General features: G+C 41.4%; 1 protein-coding gene across 5 annotated transcripts in view; it reads left to right on the plus strand.

Moving 5' to 3' along the window:
- PRICKLE2 (prickle planar cell polarity protein 2) overlaps positions 1 to 20797 on the plus strand; it is a 150502-nt gene that overhangs the window by 39980 nt on the left and 89725 nt on the right. The window contains exon 1 of one of the 5 annotated variants that reach the window (XM_039875756.1): positions 1651 to 2284. The exons of the other annotated variants lie outside the window; for them this stretch is intronic. The gene's annotated coding sequence lies outside the window, so the exon portion shown is untranslated. Of the gene's footprint in view, positions 1 to 1650; positions 2285 to 20797 lie in introns of those variants that run through there. 5 annotated transcript variants of the gene reach the window in all.

Consider the following 20797-nt stretch of genomic DNA (forward strand, 5'->3'; position numbering starts at 1 on the left):
GAACCAACCAACTACTTCCCCACATGCTCTGAATTCTGCATGATGGAAATTTAAAACAGAATATTACTCATTCACTTGTATTCTGTTTCTATTTGTGAAAAGTTATTCCAGGTCCCGTGGTTTTCACCATGAAAGGTCTTCTGTGAACCGGAGAGAAGCATTTTGAAAGAAGTTATTAAGCATTATTAATACAATTACCTATAACAAAAGACATAATTTAACTTCCCCACATCCAACAAAAAAACTCATTTGAAGCTTCAGGAACTCCAGCTGGAAGGGCAGAGCTCATCAGAGTGGGTTCTTCAGGCGGGGGAGTGCTGACTGCTTTGTCCTTGGGGACACTTCTGTGCATGATGGAACACACCTCTCTCTCAGCCTCCCAGCCCCTCCCTCACCCTCCTCCTAAGGATCCCACAGTGCTTCTTATCACAGACAGAGTCCAGAATATTGGCTTGTGCTTGCCTCTCACCTTGTCCCAGATACTGCATAGGCAGCACTGAAAGAACAATTAATTTTAAACAGTAAAAGGAAATACTCAGAGGATAGAAACAATGGCCATCCTAGTGGAAGGAAAGCCTTGGTGAATTTTTGTGACTTCGTCCATAATGTCAAAAATAACTTATTTATTAAGTGTGTGACATTGTGTCGATCCTCACTGTAGTTGCATTCAATATTTTTACTTTATTGTACTAGAACATGAGCTAGGAGAGAGTAAACACTGTATCTATACCCAGTCCCTAGAACGGTGCATGGCACAGAGTAGGTGCTCAGAAAATATTTATTGAATAAAGGGATGATACAGATAAAGAAATTGAAGACCCCCACAGTTAAGTTACTTGCCCAGGGTCACATCACTAGCAGAAAACAAAACCAGGGTTTGAACCCAAGACTACCCAATTCTACAGAGTTCTTTCTTCATGATTGCTCAGATGGATCTCTTTGTTGGTGCAGAGAGATGGAGATTGGAGACCCAAAGGTGTTTAACAGGGCTCTAGTCTGATGTCCAGGAAGTATGAGTTCTGGCCCAGCCTTGCTGAAACCCCAATGTGACCTTGAAAAAGGCCCTTCTTCACTCAAAGCCTCAGTTTCCTATTCTGTAAAATGGACAGGGGGAAGTCATGCTCACTGGGGGTCTCTAAAAGTCCTGAAATGCCCCTGGGCACATTTATGCTTTGTCATCTTTCATGCTCACTCAGAGCTGGGGTCAGGAATTGAGGGAGGGGTGACTAATTTTCTACCCAAGCTTGTGAGGAAAGTAGTCAAATGTGCTTTATTTCAAGGATGCACAGAAATTTAAGGATACATAGTCTCAAGCCAACAAACATCCTGAAATGAAAGTCGAAGAGAGAAAGTAGAGGCATTTGAAGGTTCCACACAGGTTTAGGGGAGGAAAAAAGAGCTCTGATTACAATCCTGGGTTGGTGCAACATATCATCTGAAATAGGCACTCAGGTGGATAACTGTGCTCACATCTGATCCCCTGCCCATAAGAGCACCACTTTAAAAAGAAAAAAAAAGAAAAAAAGGCGTATATTTTTAAAGCCTTTCTTCTTATATGTGATATTTTTGTACTCCTTTGGAGGTTGCATAGCTGGGGCCTTTGCATCCAGGAAGGGTTTTCTTCCCATCTCCCCGGCTTGGGGATTATTGATTTGGAAGGCAAGGCTAATTTACATGTAAATAAATCTCAGAGCTGGGCAGTGGGAACAGGACGTCCAGATGCTGGGACTGACTTGCTGACGTCACAGCTTCATTAGCATGCGGAGGATGCGAGCACTGCAACAGCGACTTCCCCGGCACCGCCAGCAGCTCCGCGACAGTTATTATTTTTTGGCCGTGCTGCACATTTCCTGGTTCAGTGTCTTGGGCTGTGCGACCAACTGACTGGTTGCCCAGGGCCTGACTCAGGATGAGTTGGTGACGCTGAGGCTGGGGTCTGAGACTTCCTGCACATTGATGAAAGCGAGGTTCTCAGGAAGGCGATCAGATCCAAAGGAAGGGTAGAAGTCATACTTTTTTTCCTGCTTGGTGGATCCTCAGCAGGATCTAGATCCAGCAGTGCTGTTTTTCCCTGAGTGAATGCAGAACAGCTCAGGCTTGAGCCTGCTGTTGGCTTTAGGAAGGATCCAGAGTTTGAGAACATTTTCCAGAAGATGCTTTGGCCGCCTGTGGTCCTGCTTGCATTCCTAGAAGCCAGACTCAGGGAGAAAGTGAACTGGGGCAATTGACAAGCTCAGAGGGCCAGACGGAAGCTACGAGATTGGGCATTTCATCTTCCTTGGAGGTAGGTAAGAAATTTGCTCTAATTCTCAAATTTAACAGCGTATTTTCTAAGGAGGATTAGAAAGCTAGATCTACAGGCTTTGCATTGGGGGAGGACATCAGGGCTCCATTATCCTAGCTGGGTGGCATTTTTAGTGGCCCTCTGGCACCTTTTGCCTTTCCTGTGCTTATTAGAAAGCTAAATTATAAAGTGACATGTCACAGCTATAGGGGGTCCTGAAGAAATGTCTAAGTTCTAGTGTTTTAGAAGCAAAATTTCTCTAAAAGAATTGCAGCTACCTTTTTAAAATAATAAAAGGGGAGAGGATTTAAAAGCCAAACACCAGCTAGTGTTCATGCACAGTAGTCATTTCAGCTCAGGCTGTCAGCAATCATTAGAGGATCTGAGGAATGAAGACTTGGCTGAGACTTTCAGGTAAAGAAATGGCGCTCGAATTATTTAGGTTTAATTTTAGCCAGTGCTTTCAGATGAGAAATGATGACAGAGATCCAGAATATGACTGCACAGCCCTGCGGAAACACATGACTCAGTGTGATCTCCACATTGGCTTTCTTGGAGGAGTGTGCATAGTTAGTTCTCTTCACTCTTGGTTTCCTAAAAACCAGTAATAGCGTTACTAATCTCTCATGGAGGTCTTGCAATGAAATACAGATATTTAATCCCATTATTGTTATATGGTCTTAGAATATGCTGGGGTTCAACAGGATTTTTATGAACCATTAATAACCTAGGCTGGGCCAAATCACAGTAGGGCAAGTGGTCCATACCAGATGCGATGCCATCCACTAGTCCAAACGTGGCTCGTGTATAATTTAGGAACATTTATTATTTCCCCAGCGAGAGAGTTCTGCCTCCAGTCACTGCATCCATGACCACATTCAAGGGAGGGCTTCAGTGTGCCATGAACATATAGACATTGACTGCCATGTACCAAAGCTGCAGTTTGCAAGGGTGCAATTTCCTTTGCTTGAGCATCTTTTCCCGGAGAGTATTTTAAAGACCCGGAGAGTGAGACTCAGACGGAAGGAAGAAGCCTGGCTTCCTTGCTGGAGGCCGAATTGGCTGCTCTAATCCTGCTTCCCATAAGGCTTACTGGCTACTGATGGCTTTTACAGATGGGTCAGTATGTATGTCCCCATGGACTCCAGAGTAAGTCACAACTTTGACAGAATTACCATACTTTGGAAATTTGGATTTTAATGCCTCTTTGAGTGCTTGTAAGGGTTGTGTCTTTCCAGCAAATGCTCTTTCCCCTAGAGAATTCTTTTTTAATGTGAATATTAAAACATATTGGCTCCATCGGGCACTGTCGTCTATAAACAGTCATGGGGCAGCCAGAAATAGTAAAACAGCATTGTTTGAAATGGCAGGTTTGTAAAGGTTTACCATGCAATGTGGGGGAAAAAATAGAAACGTTGGAAGGAAGATGTATTCATGGAAGTTTAAGAAATGAGAAGGGAACTTAGAGGTTAGACAGTATGGGACAATGTTTATCAAGGGCTCAGACTATGGATTCAGAAAGAGCTAAAGACACTTAGAGCTTCTTCTCTGAGCAATAATTCCTGTCTAAAGTAGGGAGAGAAATTGAATCTATAGGCAAGGTGATAGATGTAAGGATTTAATGAGATGATGTAGCAGAGTGCTAGCCACATAGTAAATGCTCAATAAATGTTAGCTGTTGTTGTTTACCTTTTTATCATGATTATAAATATTGTTACTAAAAAAAAGTCCACTGAAAAGGCAATATGTTCACATCCATTTGTCTGCAAAGAGGTTTTGCTAGCAGAAAAGGTGCCATCTCCAGTCACTGTAATGTCAAAATCCATTTCCACTTAAAGAAACGTTCCACCCTGTTTATTGAGTTGAGAGAATAAAGTGCGTTAACAGGGGCTCCTGTATTTTGCAGAACTAAAAGTGACTGGATGGTAAAATGAAAATTATTTAGCTCAGGCATCCTTAAAGAAGGCCTCCTGTTTTGGCAGCTGACAACTCACATATAGGAAACTGCAGCATCCAAATTAGAATCCAGGCATTTCTGGATTTCTGTTTGCATTTCTTTTGTTTCAACTTTGTGCGTGAGAGGCAGTTCTTTTCTTTCTTCTTCCTTTCTAGTGCAGGCACTTACCATTTTCTTCTCCATCTAGGGAGGCCTATGACTATGTGCTTCAACTGCTGGTTGGCTCCTCAGAAGTTATGAGGCTGAATTTATGTCACCATATGGGTGACTTCAGTTTGCGAGTTGACTGTTGAGGGAAAGGAGTAGGCCCTCCCTTCCCACCTGCCCATGTCCCGGTCCTCCACCCTTCATTTGTATCCCCCGACTCAATACGTCATTGTCAGATTTGTGCCCTTCCTCCGTCTGTCAGTGAGCATACTTCTGTCACATAATTTGACGGCCATTTCTCCCTTTCTTCCTAACATCTTTCTTTTAAAATTAGGTCACATGAACTCTGATGCAGGGGTCTAAAGTACAAACTAAAAGTGAATTAGAGGAGCCAGAGGAGTCTGGCTTAGAATTTTTTCTCAAGAAACTCAGGATTGGGACTTGAGCATTCCTGGTTGTCATTGGTTTTCAGTAAAGTTGTGTTTTGCATGAAGTGTGGTATTTATACCTTGATAATTATCTCCTGATTGTATATGTGATCTTGGGAAAGTTGCCTAACCTCTCTGAACTTTGGCTTCTTCATGTGAAAATTGGCAATAAATTCCCCTGGACTCATAGAATTGCTGCGCAATGATGGCTGCAATGTCCTTGCTCAATTTCTGCTACCTACCAGGTGTCGGACTTCATTTCCTTCTAGTGCTGATGACTTTCATATTTCCCATTTAATCCCAACCTATGAACAACAGGAGGTAGTAGTTATAATACTGAGTTGACAGAGGGAACTGAAGGCCAAAGAAGGAACATAACTTACCCTGAATGACACAGCTGGTGACAAATCCTGGTACCCCATCTAGTGCTGCTTCTACGACTCATTGATTACAAAGGATGAGTTGGAGAAGGACCCTTCACCACCCCTCTGTACCACCTGCCTTGAATGAGCAGAAACCTCTTTTCTCAGAAGTCCTAAGCCATCATCTTCTCTCTTCTCGGTTGTTTTCAAACACAAGAGTCAAAATGTTCTGTCCCTCGGGAATTCAAGGTAGCATTTGGGTGAGGACTGTTCTGCTGTGCTTGAAGACCCAGTAAAACCTTTATTCTCTCCCTCTTTGATTGTTGTTTATGATCAGTAACTGTAGGTGATTGTGAATTGTCACAAACTGAGAAGCTTGGAGCTAGGAACTGACAAAATCTGTTTTCATAGTTGATGCTCTCGACTGACATTTGCCACTTTGCTCTTGTCCTAACCTGTAAAGATTTTTAATAAAACATTTTCGTTTTTATTATACCTCGCCCATATGTGTGTGTGCGCACGTATGCGCATGTAAACGTGTAAATGAAGCAGGGGAGAAAGCGTTGCATAAGATCACACTGAGTTTCTAGCAACATACATCTCCAGAATTTCCACTGGGGACCTGGCCTGTTGAGTTTGGAAACTTGGTTTTCTTTTTCCTCCGGCCTGTTGTTTGAGCAGTTCTTTGTTTGGAGTCTAAAACCCAGAGGCTCGCTTGTTCTGTTATTTCCCTGGGGACAAGGCAGAAAAAGAAAAGAATCAAGGAGCGAGAGAGAGATTGAATGGAAGAGTTAGGTGCGGGGGGAGTGGGAAGACAGAAAGAGAAGCAGTTGGGAGACTATCAGAGCAATCTCCACTCCACCATGGAAGTGCAAAGCCGAAGGTTTCCTTTGGATAAAGGTACAACTCAGAAGACAAGAGCCTCTGTTCTTCAGCTAGAAATTCCTCTCCTCTCCCCATCTGTCACAAAGAACACATAGTGCAGCCATTTTAAATCCTAAAACCCTACTCATGGCTAAACACAGGGCATGTTTTCCACCAGAGCACCATAGACCATGTTTTTTTAAATGCTTTAATTAAAAAGAGTACATTTTCCAGTACAATATGATGAGCCTGCCTCTCCTTGGTGGGTGTAGAGGATAAACTTCCAGCACATATTTGGCTATAAAGCTGGTAGAAATCAAGTTGGCTAAACCAAAGACTCAATTTTTATGAGAGCTGACACAGAAGAGCTGTAAGACTGTAGAGGGCACAGAATCACAGGTTCCAAGTGAAGGCATCAAGGAAGTTAGGGCTAGCCTCGTTTAAGGGAGTGTTTCCAGAGTCATGCTCACTCAGAACAACAGAGTGAATCTAGAGTAGGAAAGAATAATGGCAATTTCTGATACCCACCCGCTTCTTTCTGTTGCTGGCATTTGAGCTGCTGTATATAAACCACCTTGGGCGCAGGAGGGATCACAGGCACCATTTACCCCTTGGGATGTGGGACAGAGATGGAGCCCAGGTCAATACTTTTGACAGTTCGGCACTCTGCCTGTCTGACAGATGACTGATTTGAGTTGCTTGCATTCCTAGGGTACTAGGAATGACGTTGGTCCCAGGTCCCCCACCTCTCCTTGGCTCTTTAAAATCAAATCTTACAGATATTATCTAGCTCTATCTAGGATTAAAAGTAACTGGAACAGGAATCTTATCTTACCATTTTATTTCAACTTCAATTGGGCAAGGTGCCATTTTTCCAGCTCTTTTCTTGACATTTATTCATCAGTTGTGAGTCCCCAGAGATGCTTGTTCATGGAAGTTCCAAGACTCAACTGAAAAACTGCAGTACTTTCGTGGTCACAGGAGTTTCATGGTAGCTGTTAGTATATATATAAATGTATATGTGGGGTGTCTATGTGTCTATAGATTGTCTTTATGTTAGTGTTTATGTAAATGTATAGAAAAATTAGTAACATATCGAGCACCTACTGTGTGCTAGGTGACATGATAGATGATTTACATATTTTGTCTTATTAATTCTTGCAGCAATCATGCAGTGGGTGTTATTAGCTCTATTTAATAATGGAGAAACCAAGACTCCTAGAAATTAAGTAACTTGGCCAAGGTTACACAGACAGTAAAACTCAGATTCAAATCCGGGATAATCACAGTCCAAAGCCTGAATTATGTCTACCATTCTGATGCAGGACAAGGCAAATTTCCCCGAATGGGCCTGCACCAAGAGAGGGTTCTTGGCTGAGCTCAAAAAAGAATTCAGACACATGCCAGAGTTAGAGTCAAAAGGAAAGTTTATTAGAGAAGTGCTAACGTCACCTAGACAGAGCGTGGTCTTCTCTCAGACAAAGAGTAAGAGAGCCTGCGAGAGACTCAGAGGGACAGAGACAATAGAGGGACAGAGCAAAAGACACTAAGAGAGACACACAGAGCCACAGAGACAGTGAGAGGGACAGAGAAAAAAACACTGGGTAGGACCCTGAGTGTTCAGGGGATTCGGTTTATATGTCATTCTTAGTTGCTTATGAATTATAGTTTAAAGACTTTGTTTACCCATTGTCTTTTGATAGTATGGGCATACATTGTGAAAGGATAAGAGTATGTAGCAAAGAAAGGTAAAACTATGTAGCGTGAAAGGCCTGCTGGGAATTCCCAGGCTTCGATCCATAGATTCCCCATGATTTTATCGATAGGGAATGAATGATTTTATTTTGTGTAGGGCGTAACTTGAAAACTGTGTTTTCCTGTTTTCCCTTCATTGTGTAGGTAAATGGTTTGTTAGTAATCACAGCAGAAATCTTCCTTTGTTCTGCAGATTTCCTGTGGTCTGACATAGCACTGATCAGCATACTGCAGTCTCTGAATATAACTTGATTTAACATTTTAGTTCTCTTGCCTCCTCCCTACATTAATTCTAGGCCTCCTTACACTTTTTACTATAATATCCTCTGAATATGATTTCTTTGCCTTCTAGATCTTCTCTATGGATCCCTCATTAGAGAAGTACCTCATTATTTAGCTGCTGAATTAAAATCCTTTTGGTTGATCTTTTGGTAAAACTGGAAACATCCAAGAGAATATGTCAGGCATAAAACAGAACATATGGCTTCTTCAACTTTGAATGTGGCTTTTAGAATGAAAGGGTGAGGTTGGTTGGAAAGTCAGTAGGTATACTGAAAGGAGGAGTAAAAGCTGCATGCCAATGGAAGCACTCCTTTGTTACGCTAGAGGGTACATGGGAAATTCTGCTGGGTCAAACTTGTGGCCATGGGCAAACCAATTAAGTCTAAAGAGAGGGGCTAAGTTTGTTGGCTCTTGATCTCCAGTTGCATGCATGCACATCAGGTTCTAACTAGAATGAATTGTGTCCCCTTTCTGAGCCTCGGTTCTTTCATTTCTAAAATGAAGGTTCTGAATCAAATGAACTATACATTCTCTTTTGGCACTGACCTTGATAAGTGTGAACTTCAAGAATGAATTCAGCCTTGTTGATGAAGGCGTGTGATTTATACTGTGGGCTGCTCTTGGGCAGAGAACTAAAAGGTCAGGATTTATATCAGGACCTGACCTCTCTATGTGGTGAATATGTGTTGGAATATGAGAAGCAATAGCCCTCCAGAGAATGACTCAGACAGAGCCTCCTGTAAAAACATCTGACCTTTGGATGTTTCAGACTAGTGAAGAGGGGGTGGCTACATCCCTCAGTGTGTTGGTGCTGCTCATTCACTCTCAGAAGCCCTCCGTGGCTATGTTATTTATGCATGCATCCTGCAAGGTGCTAGAAACCAAGGCTTCTCCAATTTAATGTGCATACACCTGGGGATGCTGCTGAAATGCAGATTGTGCATTCTTGAAGATTTTTGGTGATCCCGATGCTCCCTCTTTTCAGCCACCTTTAAAAGGCATAGAGTTGGTTCTACAGGAGGGAAATTTGACTAAATTTAGAAGGCTCAGGTTCTAGTCCTAGTTATATTATTCCTTATTTGAGTAAAACTTAAAGAAAGCACTTAGCTGCTCCGTGGCTCAATTTCTCCTTCTGAGGCATAATAAGAACAATTAATAACTAACATTTAATGACTGTTTACTATGTGACAGGCAGAGTGCCCACTATTTTATGTACTATATCTTATTTAATCTCATGATGAGCTTATGATAAGTTATGTTATCATCTGCATTCTACAGACACTAAGCACAGAGAGGTTAAATAACTTGCCCAAGGTCACACAGCTAGTAAGTGAGATTAAATTTACATCATCTAGCTCTGGAGCCTTCACAACTTATAGAGACAATAGATGTGAAGGATCTTGGAACTTCTGTGTGTGTGTATGTGTGTGTGTGTATTACACAAACCTATACATAAATATATTCACTTATATGATATATACACTTATAAATGTTTAGGGCACCTGAGATTATAAAACATAACTGTTTGCCAAATGAGGTTGTATTGTTTTTAATTAAAACATGTTGTTTCAGTTTATATAAATTAAAATCAAATGTTTTGTTAAGATTTAAAGAACACAGATGTTTGCTCTGTTGCCTTGGATAGTTCAACTAGGGGAAAAAATGTTAACTAAGAAGAACATTCGGAAGAACGGGAAGTTATGGTTAACTGAGTTTCTGGTTATTTAGAATTAAATCCCATTCATTTTCAGTCTTCTTTTTGTAAATTTGAACAATATATCCAGTCACTTTTCTGCCTTAATGGAAAGAGCAGGGTTACCCAACTGAGTGTATCTTGTGATTCAGGATATGGCAGCCATGTAAATAATTATCCTGAACCTGAATTCCCAGTGAACCTGCTTTGTCTGTCAACGTAAGAAACGTCCAAACCTGTAGAGAATTTTTATGAGTTTATTTGAGCCAAACTGACGACAATTACAAGGAAGCAAAATCTCAACGGATTGAGAAAATGCTCTGGAGAATGGCAGTTTTGCAACTTATTTTATGTATTAGAATCAAAGAAGACGTAGGGAGGGTTACCTGAGATCCAGTGGTGGTAGATTAAGGGAGCAGGAAAAAGCAAAATGGGGAAATCTCTGGGACTGGATAAAAATTAAAATGGAGAGACACATACTTCTTTTACATCGGTGGGTACAGAATAGTTACTAAGAAACATTTATAATACATAGAGACGGTATTTGGGGAATAAGATAACAATGAGGGGTTCTGTGGTCTTGGGTTCTGGAAGTCATAAGAGGTCGATCCTGAGTGTCATCTGAGTTTGATATTTGTCACCTCACTAGACAGCAGTCTGTGATCTGGCAGAATAAACAGATGTCGGCTTTCTTCCCTCATTCTTCCTTGTTTTTCCAGAAGATTCCATTTAAATGGCAGGGAAAACCTTCAGTAGGGAAAATTATTCTTATTTGAATGTGAATCCTTTTTTGAAATTTATTCTTAGACATGTCCTGACCATAGTATTAGTATGGCAAATAAATGGCACCTGCATCGCCAGGCCCCAACTTCCCTTGTCCAGTACAGACCTCACTAATTACTACCACACTCTCTGTCAAACCCAGCACAACCTCCAAATCCATCTCAGCACAACTCTCTAGGCAGCCTCTACCCATCAGTTCTAGCTGACCCAGGAGATTTAACCAACTTGCCATGTCTGCCCTTGTAAACTCCTAGAAGTTGATTCTCTTTTCAATTTAGTAAATACTTATTAAACACCTATGAATTACTTAGGCATGCTGAAAGAAAATTCTGTTTTGCACTTATTGTACATTTTATTCTTCCTCACAATAGTGGCTGCCCTGCAGGCTTATTGAAAACTGTAGTTGAATTTTTGGTTAATTAAGGTTTTAATAGATTTTTTTTCTTTCTCTGATATATGCATCCTGTTGTTCTGATTAATATGGTTACTATTCTTAAGGATCCTGTCACTTTTCATTACCAGTGATGTGTGGTCTTTATCTAGCTTTCTTGCTATGATGCTCCCAGAGGAATACTTCCTTTACAATGAATGTTTTCTGTAGACATCCTCTGGGCAATCCAGCCATTCATTGGCCGAGTGTCCAGTGCAGATGAGGTAGCTGCTCATGGCTCAACAATTGCGTAGCCTTCCCCTGACAGCTTTTCTATGAAGATTCAGGAGTTCATTTAAATTACCGCTTAAGTCTACTACTTGCATTTGAGTTCATCTTCTCAGAAGTCTCCTGGAAAGCCTGTCAAGACTAGGAGCTTGCCATGGATTGGAACAACTTCCCACCCCCACCCCACGCTCCTCTCATGCTTTTGTGCAGGTTGGGCCACTTCGAAACACCTGCTTCATTAGGAAGCAGAGAGAAAATGCAAAGCAAAAAATTCACACGTTCCTCTCAACATGTGGAGCTGGGGTTCTTGCTCGAATGGCTTCTGAAAGGTGAATAGGTAGAAAGCAACCTAATCACTGGATTTGACTGATCAGAAGAGCTTGAACTTGCCTTCCTTTCATTGTCAACTTGGCTGCCTAAGCACCAATGTAGTTTGCCCTTGCGGTAATTAAAACTTATTTTAAATCCTGTACCATTGAATTGCTAAGATTCAGCATCCTAACTGGTAACTATAATATGTGCTATTTGAGTTCTTGAAAAGAACGTTGCAGAGAGTGAGAAACAGAACATCGGCAAAGCACTATCTCTGGTCCTATGGGGAATGTTAGAGAAGACCTTTTACACTTGATTGGTTCTCTAAACCGGGTATTTTTAACTTGGAATCCATGAGCACCAAAGGTCCATAGAAAACTGACAAATTTTTTGAAATTAAATGCAAAATTTTCTGTGAATGTGTCTATGTTCATTTTTTAAGTGTGAGGATCCCAGTTTTCATCAGATTCCTAAATGCATAAAGTCACCCAAAAGGTTAAGAATTGCTAGAATGGCTAGAAGATTATTGTAAACTCATCCCGGAAAATCTCCTTAGGTTAAGATGGGACTGTGGAAATATACTTTTTCCTCTGTGGAAATACACTTTTCAATGTGGCTGCACAGGAGCTGATGTTAAGCTCTGTAGAGCTGGAAAGAGAATTATCTGGTTCTCTTCCATTTCGTAGATGAGTAAGTTGAGGTTTGTGGTCTCTGATACCAAGGCCTCAGGCGTACTTATTTCAGATGCTTTTTATTATTCACTTAACAATTTAACAATGTTTTGAACTTTTACTTTGAGTTAGGTCAAGGGGTTTCAGTCTTTCTATAGTCAATGCATTCTTTCAAATATTGGACATTTTGCAATAAATGTAGCAGAATTAAGTTATACTACAGTTATGGTATGATTTTTTTTGGTCATTCTCAACAGTAAATATATTCTCCTCTGCCTCAACCTTCCTCTTTTGCATACTGTCATTTAATCCAGGAAAAAGCAGTCTTTCTTTGGTATACTTAGTTGACTCACACTCTGCATTTTTGGCATCATCATAACAAAATATATTTCAGTTATTGCAAAAAATAAATATAAAAAAGTTTTCTACATTGATCATATCGTGTTTGCGTGACCATGAATGATCCATAGCCTACTGCTTGAGAACTACCAAGCTAGATTCTGGGCTAGGCATTCGAGATTCAACTTTTTAAAAACTACCTTATTGTCCTAGGTACAAGATAAGCTCCTTGACCTTATAGAAGTTACATTACAATGGGAAAAACATATAATAGATACATCAACAAGTAAGATAGTTTCTGATAGTGAAAAATGTTAAGAAAAAAAAATTTCAAGGATAATAGAATGGAGAGTGAATGAAAAGGGAAAGTGAACTATTTTTATAGGATCCTTGGTGGAGGTGACTTTGATGACATGAGTAATGAAAAGTAGGCCAGCTCATAAAGAACTGAGGGAAGGATATTCCAGGCAGAGGAACAGCCACTGCAAAGATCCTGAAAGAGATGGCCTTGGCAAGTTCAAAACACAAATACAAGGTCCGTGTGGCTGAAACACGGTAGACAAGGTGGGGAATGGGACAAAATGAAGTTGGACAGAGAGGAAGGGGCCAGACTATCTACTGGATCTCATAGACCAGGGTTAAGGAGTGTGTGCTTCATTCTAATTGCAGTGGAATGTCAATGGAACATTTTAAGCAGGATTGTTGAGTGTTGTCACGAGTTTTAAAAAAACAGACAGCTGGTAGAGAGCAGATTCTAGAAGGGCAGGATCGAAAGCAGGGAATTAGAAGTAGGCTGTTGCTTTAGCCCAGGCAGGAAGTAATGGTGAAGTGGACTCGGAGAGTAAAGGTACAGTGGTGAGAAGAGGTAATGAATAAATGACTAAGACTTATGTCATACACAAGAAAGTCCACAGTCTGGACTGTTGTTCATTATATCAGCTATACCAGAAGTGTGAGGTCGTTGCTACGTCCAAACAGGCTTTGGAGAAAGGGGTTATATCTAGGAGGCATATATCCTTCAACCATCACTTTGTCAAATCTAAATATAACAAATTTTGAATGTTTTCAAAAACTTACTCCTGTAGACCACGTGAATTCAATTCATCAAGGGCTTTTTTCCAATAAAACATGAAACCAGGAAATGTTATTTTCTTTCTATGTACTTCTCTTTATCCTCTCACCAATGCAATTGTGGCTCATAACAAAACTGCAAAACCTTTCTCCAGCTTGAAGAAGGGAACTTGAAGTCAACATCTGCCTTTTTAGCTTGTCTCCCCTATGGGAAACCCTGAGAAACTTGTTTTTTTCCTTGGACTTGACTGGAGCCAGGTCTCTCTTGAAAAATAACGTCTTTCCCTGTCGTGTCTAACTCAATCTGAATTGAGGGGCTTTACTTCTAGCGTCAATTTTTTGGTAAACACCCAATTTCTTGATGCTCTTGTTTCCCAAGTCCGCTGGGGTCATCTTGAGCCTTTGGCCTCATTCACTGAGGAACACGGATTTCTGGGAAGTTTTTGCCTTGAGCCCTTCAGCACGGATAGTAAAGGGCCCCTGTCAAGTTTTTAAGGGTGTGACCATTGCCAGAATCCCCACAAGCCAAGCCCCTGAGGGATGCTCTTGCCAGCTGGCTGGCGTCCACACCAGAAATGGCTGGATTTCAGTGGTTCTCTGTGTCTGAAGCTGGCTAAGTTCCTCTGGATGAAAGGCGGCCTAATATAAACTGAAAATGTTATTAATAAGCAGCCACTTAAGAATTTCCTATGACTTGCCAGTGATTCGGGGGCCTCTATGTGAACAGGGAGAAAAGCACAACTTGTTTTACATGGATTAAGGGACCAGTGCAGTCAGTCTGAAGGGGCCTTAAAAAGGCATTCAGGTGTTTGGTGAAGAGCCCCAGAGTCCAGCAGACCTAGGTTTGCATTTTCATTTTTATCATCTCCTGGCTGCGGGAGCTTGGATAAGTTCCAGAAACTCTGTGAGCCTTGGTTTTCCCATCTGCAAAATGAAGATAATAATAATTTCCATCTCAGACTGTGCTTTGAGGATTAAATAAAGAATACATGGAAAGTCTTTGCACGGAGCCCGGCATACGTTCAGGAAGCATTTTCTTCAAAGGAAAAGTTGAGAAAATCATACCCGAGAAATGGAACCAAACTGACTTTATTTCTCCTGTCTCAGGGCAGGGAAATAAAGCAGATCGAAGTTCTAGACATGCAACACTTAGTAGTAGCAACCATAGCACGGAGCTTCTCAGAGCCTCACCTTCTTCATCTACAAAATGGCAATGTTAACTCGTGCTCTTCTGACTAACCTCATAGAGATTTTTGGCAATTCAAAGAGTTATCTGAATGAAAAGTGTATGGTAAACTTTAGTGCTTGATTAGTCCCAGGGGTCATTAATCTATCTTATTGTATGTTGGTAAGGAAAAAAAGTTACTTGCGTGACCTTGAAATATTAAAAGCATGGTAGAAGTTAAATAATCCATTGATAAGGACAGTAATCAAATTACCTTACTCAGTCCAGTACACCTTTAAGTATCCACTAGGTGTTCCATAAAGACATAAAAATGACTTGTTCACCACCCATCTGTTTTCCATTGATCTGTTTCCGTCCTAACTAGAATCCGTTATTAGGGTCTAGATTGACTCCTAGAAAGGAAGAGCCATGACGACTTTTATTTGCTTGTTTTACTTTTATCTCCCAGCACATAGGGCTCAGCAAACTGACAGATAGTCGGGTTTCGCTATGCCCAGTGTGCTATACGTATTGTTTAATTCTAACAGCAACTCGGTGAAGTGACAGACAGAATTCAAACCCAAGTCACTGTGCCTCCAAAATCTAAGGTCTTTTTTTATTATTAGTTTCAGGTATACAGTACAATGGTTAGACATTTATGTAATTTGTGGAGCGATCCCCCTGAGTAGTACTCATCTGGCACTGCATATAGCCATTACAATAATATTGACTATATTCTCTATGCTGTACCCTCCATCCCTGTGACTGTTTTGTAACTACTAATTTGTCCTTCTTTGTCCTTTCACCTTTTCCACCCTGCCTCCCACCCCCAGAATCTAAGGTCTTAATCCACTGTACTATATACTGCCTTTAAGTACTTAGGGGATATTTCATGTCTCAGATCTTTTCTCCATGATGTTAGCCAACTTCTGCCATAAGGCAAGTGGAGACTAAACAAGTACTTCAGCGGATGGTATGGAAGAGAAAGGCAAACAAAGATATTTTGTGGCTTCTTCCAGTTCTTGTCTTAAAGTTCGGAGGTGAGGAGCGTTAGAATTGTTGCAGTCATTCCCTCAGAAACCGCTCCCCTAAAGGACTCATCTGCACAGGAAGAGCTCTAGGATCTTGCTCTTCTAAATATCCAATGAAGTAAAAATGTACATGTTGTAAAATTACGGTTAGCCTGTGGACAAAGTGAAATAGAGGAATCCATCCACAAGGAGTAACCGTTCTGTCTACCTTGACTTATTCTTAACAGGGCAGTGGGTCTGGTAAGCAGCTAAGGGTATCAGAGCTTCTCTAGGTACGCACAGCCTTTGGTAGAAATGCAATGAGGCAGGTAGCAGTGTTGCCATGGAGACACCATCAGTGGCCAAGTTCTTCTCCTTTGAGGGCTCCCTCTGTCTACTCATCACGATGCTGAATTAGCTAGCTGGGTGTTTGGTAGGCAGATCCCTCCCTCACTGGCCTCTGAACACGTTTGTAATAAAGTCAAAACTCCTTTACATAGGTTGATGTATAATTCTCCAACTGCTATCCTGTCACCATTTTAGACTCTGCTCAATATTTTGATGACACCATGATCTCTCCCACATCCATGTCTTTATTTACCCATTGAAAACACTACTTCCTTCTCCTCTTGCCTAACAACCTCCTACTCAGCAACCTTCAGGCACAGCTTCCTTAAGGAGCCCCTCCCTGACTTCTCATTAATAGTAATTCTCGGTAGCACAGTGCCTGGCACATGGTAGGTTTTCTATTAATAAATGACCTAACAGCAAAATCAAAGTACTTTTCACTTTTGTTTAACACTTATTTTGAAAAACTGTAATGTTATATAGAAGTTACAAGAATAATATGAATTTCCATACACCTTTTTAGATTTCTCTATTGTTGATATTTTGCCACATTTGTTCTGCTAGTTCTCTCTCTCTAACCCCACCCACATTCACACACATTCTTATTATTATTGCTGCGCCATCTGAGAATAAATTGGAAACATCATCCTTTACCTGTATATATTTCAGCATCTGTCTCCTCAGAACAAGACATTCTCTTAAATAAGCCCACAAGTACTCTTCACTTTAAAAGTCGTGGTCGAGCTCTTTGTGCTATATCTTTGTGTCACAGTCAGACAGGGACTCCTTACTGTTTTGTTTTGTTTTGTTTTGTTTTGTTTTAATTCCTTGCAGCACCTAACAGAGTGCATAGTACATAGTAGATGCTCAGAGAATTATTGTTTAATAAATGAAGCTGCCTGCAGCAAATATTTTTGGCATTCCCTTCTTCCTCCTTGGCATTCCACCATTCCAGTGTGCTCCGACCCGTGGTTCCTGCTGCAGTAGGAACTATAGCTTTTTGCTTGAGCTTGTCTTGCATGCGGGGATAGGCCAGAGGGCCCCAGGAGTGGTCTTCACCCAGTGACTATTGAGAATTGGTGGATAAATACCCCTGCATCCTTGACTCTTTAATGGAACATCTCTGAGGACTGTTCTATACCATCCCCCATAGCTCCTCAACTGAAATGAGCCACAGTTGGCCAAAACTATAGCCTGATCATTACCTCACCTTATGTTGGCATCCTTCCTTTTCCCGCTTCCCTTCTCCAATTCTCTATCAGGACTTTTTGGGATCCCCTCCCAGACTTCTTTATGCTCATATACCTTTTGAGGATCTGATTCTGGGGAAACCCAATATAAGACATTGTCCCTCAATTGCTGAGACATCATACCTATAAATCAAAGTATGGTAAGAGATGTTCAAAATTCAAAAAGTCATCCAGGAGGCTTATTTTAAAAGAGAACGTGTTTCTACTGTTCAAAAATGACAAAATAAAGTAGGACACTATATATTTCCTCATTAAAGTATGAATTGACATCTTAAGAGAGGAAACAACTGCCACTGAAAATTATCCTCTACCAACTTTGGCAGTGCCGGGGAGAGAGGCACCTCTCTTGGTGCAGATGGCCAGAGCCACTGGAGCCCAGGCAGAAGGCAGGGAGTCAGACAGGGCCAGGCAGCATGGTTTTGGCTCTCAGCACACACCAGCCTCATACCCAGCTGGCCCTGTCATAGTCTCCGCCTCTTTGCTTCTGTGTTTGTTAGGAAACCATTTTTCCTTTCTCACAGAGATAGAAATCTTGCTTCCAGACATGGCAAGTGTCAAGGTTCATGCCTGGGTCCCTCATTCAGACTGAATGTTTGCCAGAAAAGGGGAAGACAAAGTATTGTGGCTGGGAAGAGGGCGTTAAGGAGCCAGTAAGGCTGCAAATAACAGGATGTGCTGATGTCTGAGTATCAAGACAGAGAGAGAAATAGGAATTCCAAGACAAAGGGAATTGGGGAGAATGGAAGGACTTCCCTACGCCCACTTAGATGACACCATTCCTAAATTTTACATCTGTACTTGAGCTTTGGGAGGCAGGAGTCAGGGCCCTGGAGGTCAGACCTGTTGTGTGGAGTCTTTCATCCCTGGGGGCAAACTTTGACCTCTTGGAGCATCCTCATTTCGTTTTAGGCCAGCCTCCACAAATATATTTCTTATCTGCCTTCCTCTCTGACATTTCGATCTTCCACTTGTGTTTTTGTGGGGGATGTGGAAGGTGGAAGCTGAAGCCCCCTGTGTGCGGGTCATATAATTCTGTGACCAGTGCAGTTTCGGGGAGGAACAGCTTGTGTTCTTTGTGATAGCTCAGTTTTGACAACTCCAACTTATTCACAGTGGGAGTGGGATTATCTCAGCAATATCTTAGGGTAGATGTATCCTGCTTCTAGTTCTTACTGGCTCACTTAAGCACAGCAGGGTCATGCCTTAAGTACAACCACTGTTTCTATTCACTTACTGCTGGGCAGCCTGCAACCCAGTAAAAACTCTCTTCCCCCCACTTATTTACCTCCTAAAGCCTGGGGAAGGTATTCTCAAAGGGCAATAAACTCAGAAACATTTTTGACTCATTTTAGGCTGGTGCTTTGCATGTATCTGAAAAGTCAGTGCTCCCGTTGGAAATCCTAGGAAATTGGGCAGCAGAGAGACTGAGAAATTTGGACTCCTGCCCACCTGCTCCTGAGGCTGTCCTGGCAAGATGGATCCTTTAGGTGGTTTGAGGTGACATAAGTTACTGCAGCACTGAGAGTATATGACTGATGTACAAAGACCCAAGTCAGAGCCAAGGATTAGTGGTTTTAAATTATCCATGTTCCACCCCTCCTCCCTTGCACAGAAAATTGAAAGTCAATAGATGCTAAAATCCTGTTTTCAGATGGTTTTTTATCAGAGAGACTTAAGTCTGAGATACCCATAAATATACATGCAATTCCTGTGTTGCCGGCATCTTCCAAGCAACGTAAATAAATTCTCTGATCCTGCTACAGGGCACCAGATCAGAACAGACCCACCTATCTGGACTGAATAATGCACATCTATTTGCTAGAGTATTGTGCGTTCACATGTGGGTGGCTCTGGCTCTTGTCCTGTCATTCCAGGCCAGAGTCTTGTCTCTTGGTACTTGCCCATAGGGAACACATAGAATGAAATCTGGTCTCTAGTTTCTTGACACGAGGGAAAAAGAGGACCAGCAGCTGTTTCTGTTTAACAGTGATTATCTCTGGGATTGTGAATGTTTTGAAATAGTTTTCTTCTTGCTTATCTATAATTCCTGATCCCTTTCTATATTAATTGTGTATTGCTTTTTTTTTTTTTTAAGGATAAGGAAGCAGTAGCTTTGAATTATTATAGGGAGAAAAAGATTTCCTCTTTTCCCATTATTAAGAATAAAAAGTTATTTTTTGCCTTAGTGAGCCAGAGTCATGGAAAAATTTAAATACTTAGGACACATCTGTTATTTAGCAAAAAGCTATAGAGACCTTGGGGTTATTTTAGCCCTTTGTCTTTAACAAAACTGTATTTTCCCACACCTGATCTCGGCTGCCTGAAGCATTACCATGTTGAGTTCAGCATTATGCATTCCTCATCAATCACTTGGTTTGTGTTGATGCTGAGCCACTCTTTAAACCGTCTACCCTTGACCCTGTGCATAAGAGTGGCCTGAACCCGATTTGGCCTATGCCACAGAGGAGGTGGCAGGCAGGAGGATAGATGGCAGGGCTAGCAATGAGAGACACCGTTCCGGTGGCTGGGATAGTCCTGCCTCTCACCAGCACCTTTACATACACAAGCCCCAGTAGGTACCCAGCTGAGTGACGACAGGTGGGCTTAGTGATGTAAGAGTTAAGACATGATGGTCAGGAGGAGTTGGCATAGATCCCCTGGAGCAGATTTTTAAATACACATTGCCCAGAGTTGTTGAGATCATCAGCTGTGTTGGTAGAACACACACCAGTTTTCAGACCATACTCTTTCTCAAGTGCTTCCCTCTAACTAGGAGGCTAGCTACAGAAGAGTGTCCTCCAAGTATGTGTCGGAGTCACCTGGGATGCTGGTGGAAAGATACTTCCAGGCCCTGTGTCTGATCAAATCAAAGTTACTACGATACATTACTACTCCCCAAGCATCTTCCTGTAGTGTCTTGGTAACCAGCTGCACAATTTATCATGACTAGAATCATTATTTATATGCACAGTTTCATGATTAGGAGTTGTTTATGTTTTAAAAGCCATTGACAGCCTCTATTTTATTTGTTCATTTGTTTTTTGTTTGGTTTGGTTTGATTTGGTCATTATCAAATTATTGGGCACCTACTTCATATTTTGATAAGTGCTGAACATAACCTTGAGGAATCCAGGGCAGGATGCTGGCTTCCAAACTTGTGTCTTTGGAACCTGGGGACCTTAGGACAATGAAAATGCCTAGAGTTTTGGAAGAATATCGAGCTTGAGAGAGTGAGTTCAGGGTCCCCTTCTCTCACATCAACTTGAGCAAATCTGTTTTACATATTGAATATATTTCCACATATGAGTTCTTAAAAATATATATTTTCTTCTCATTAGAAGGGGAGCTGGATGAAAGAGAGTGAGAAGGAAACATTTTAAAGTATTTAATGATGATTATATATATCCTCCAAATCTAG

This window comes from Pteropus medius, unplaced genomic scaffold (genome assembly GCF_902729225.1).
Source record: "Pteropus medius unplaced genomic scaffold, Ma_sr-lr_union100, whole genome shotgun sequence".
In the NCBI taxonomy this organism is placed as follows: domain Eukaryota; kingdom Metazoa; phylum Chordata; class Mammalia; order Chiroptera; family Pteropodidae; genus Pteropus; species Pteropus medius.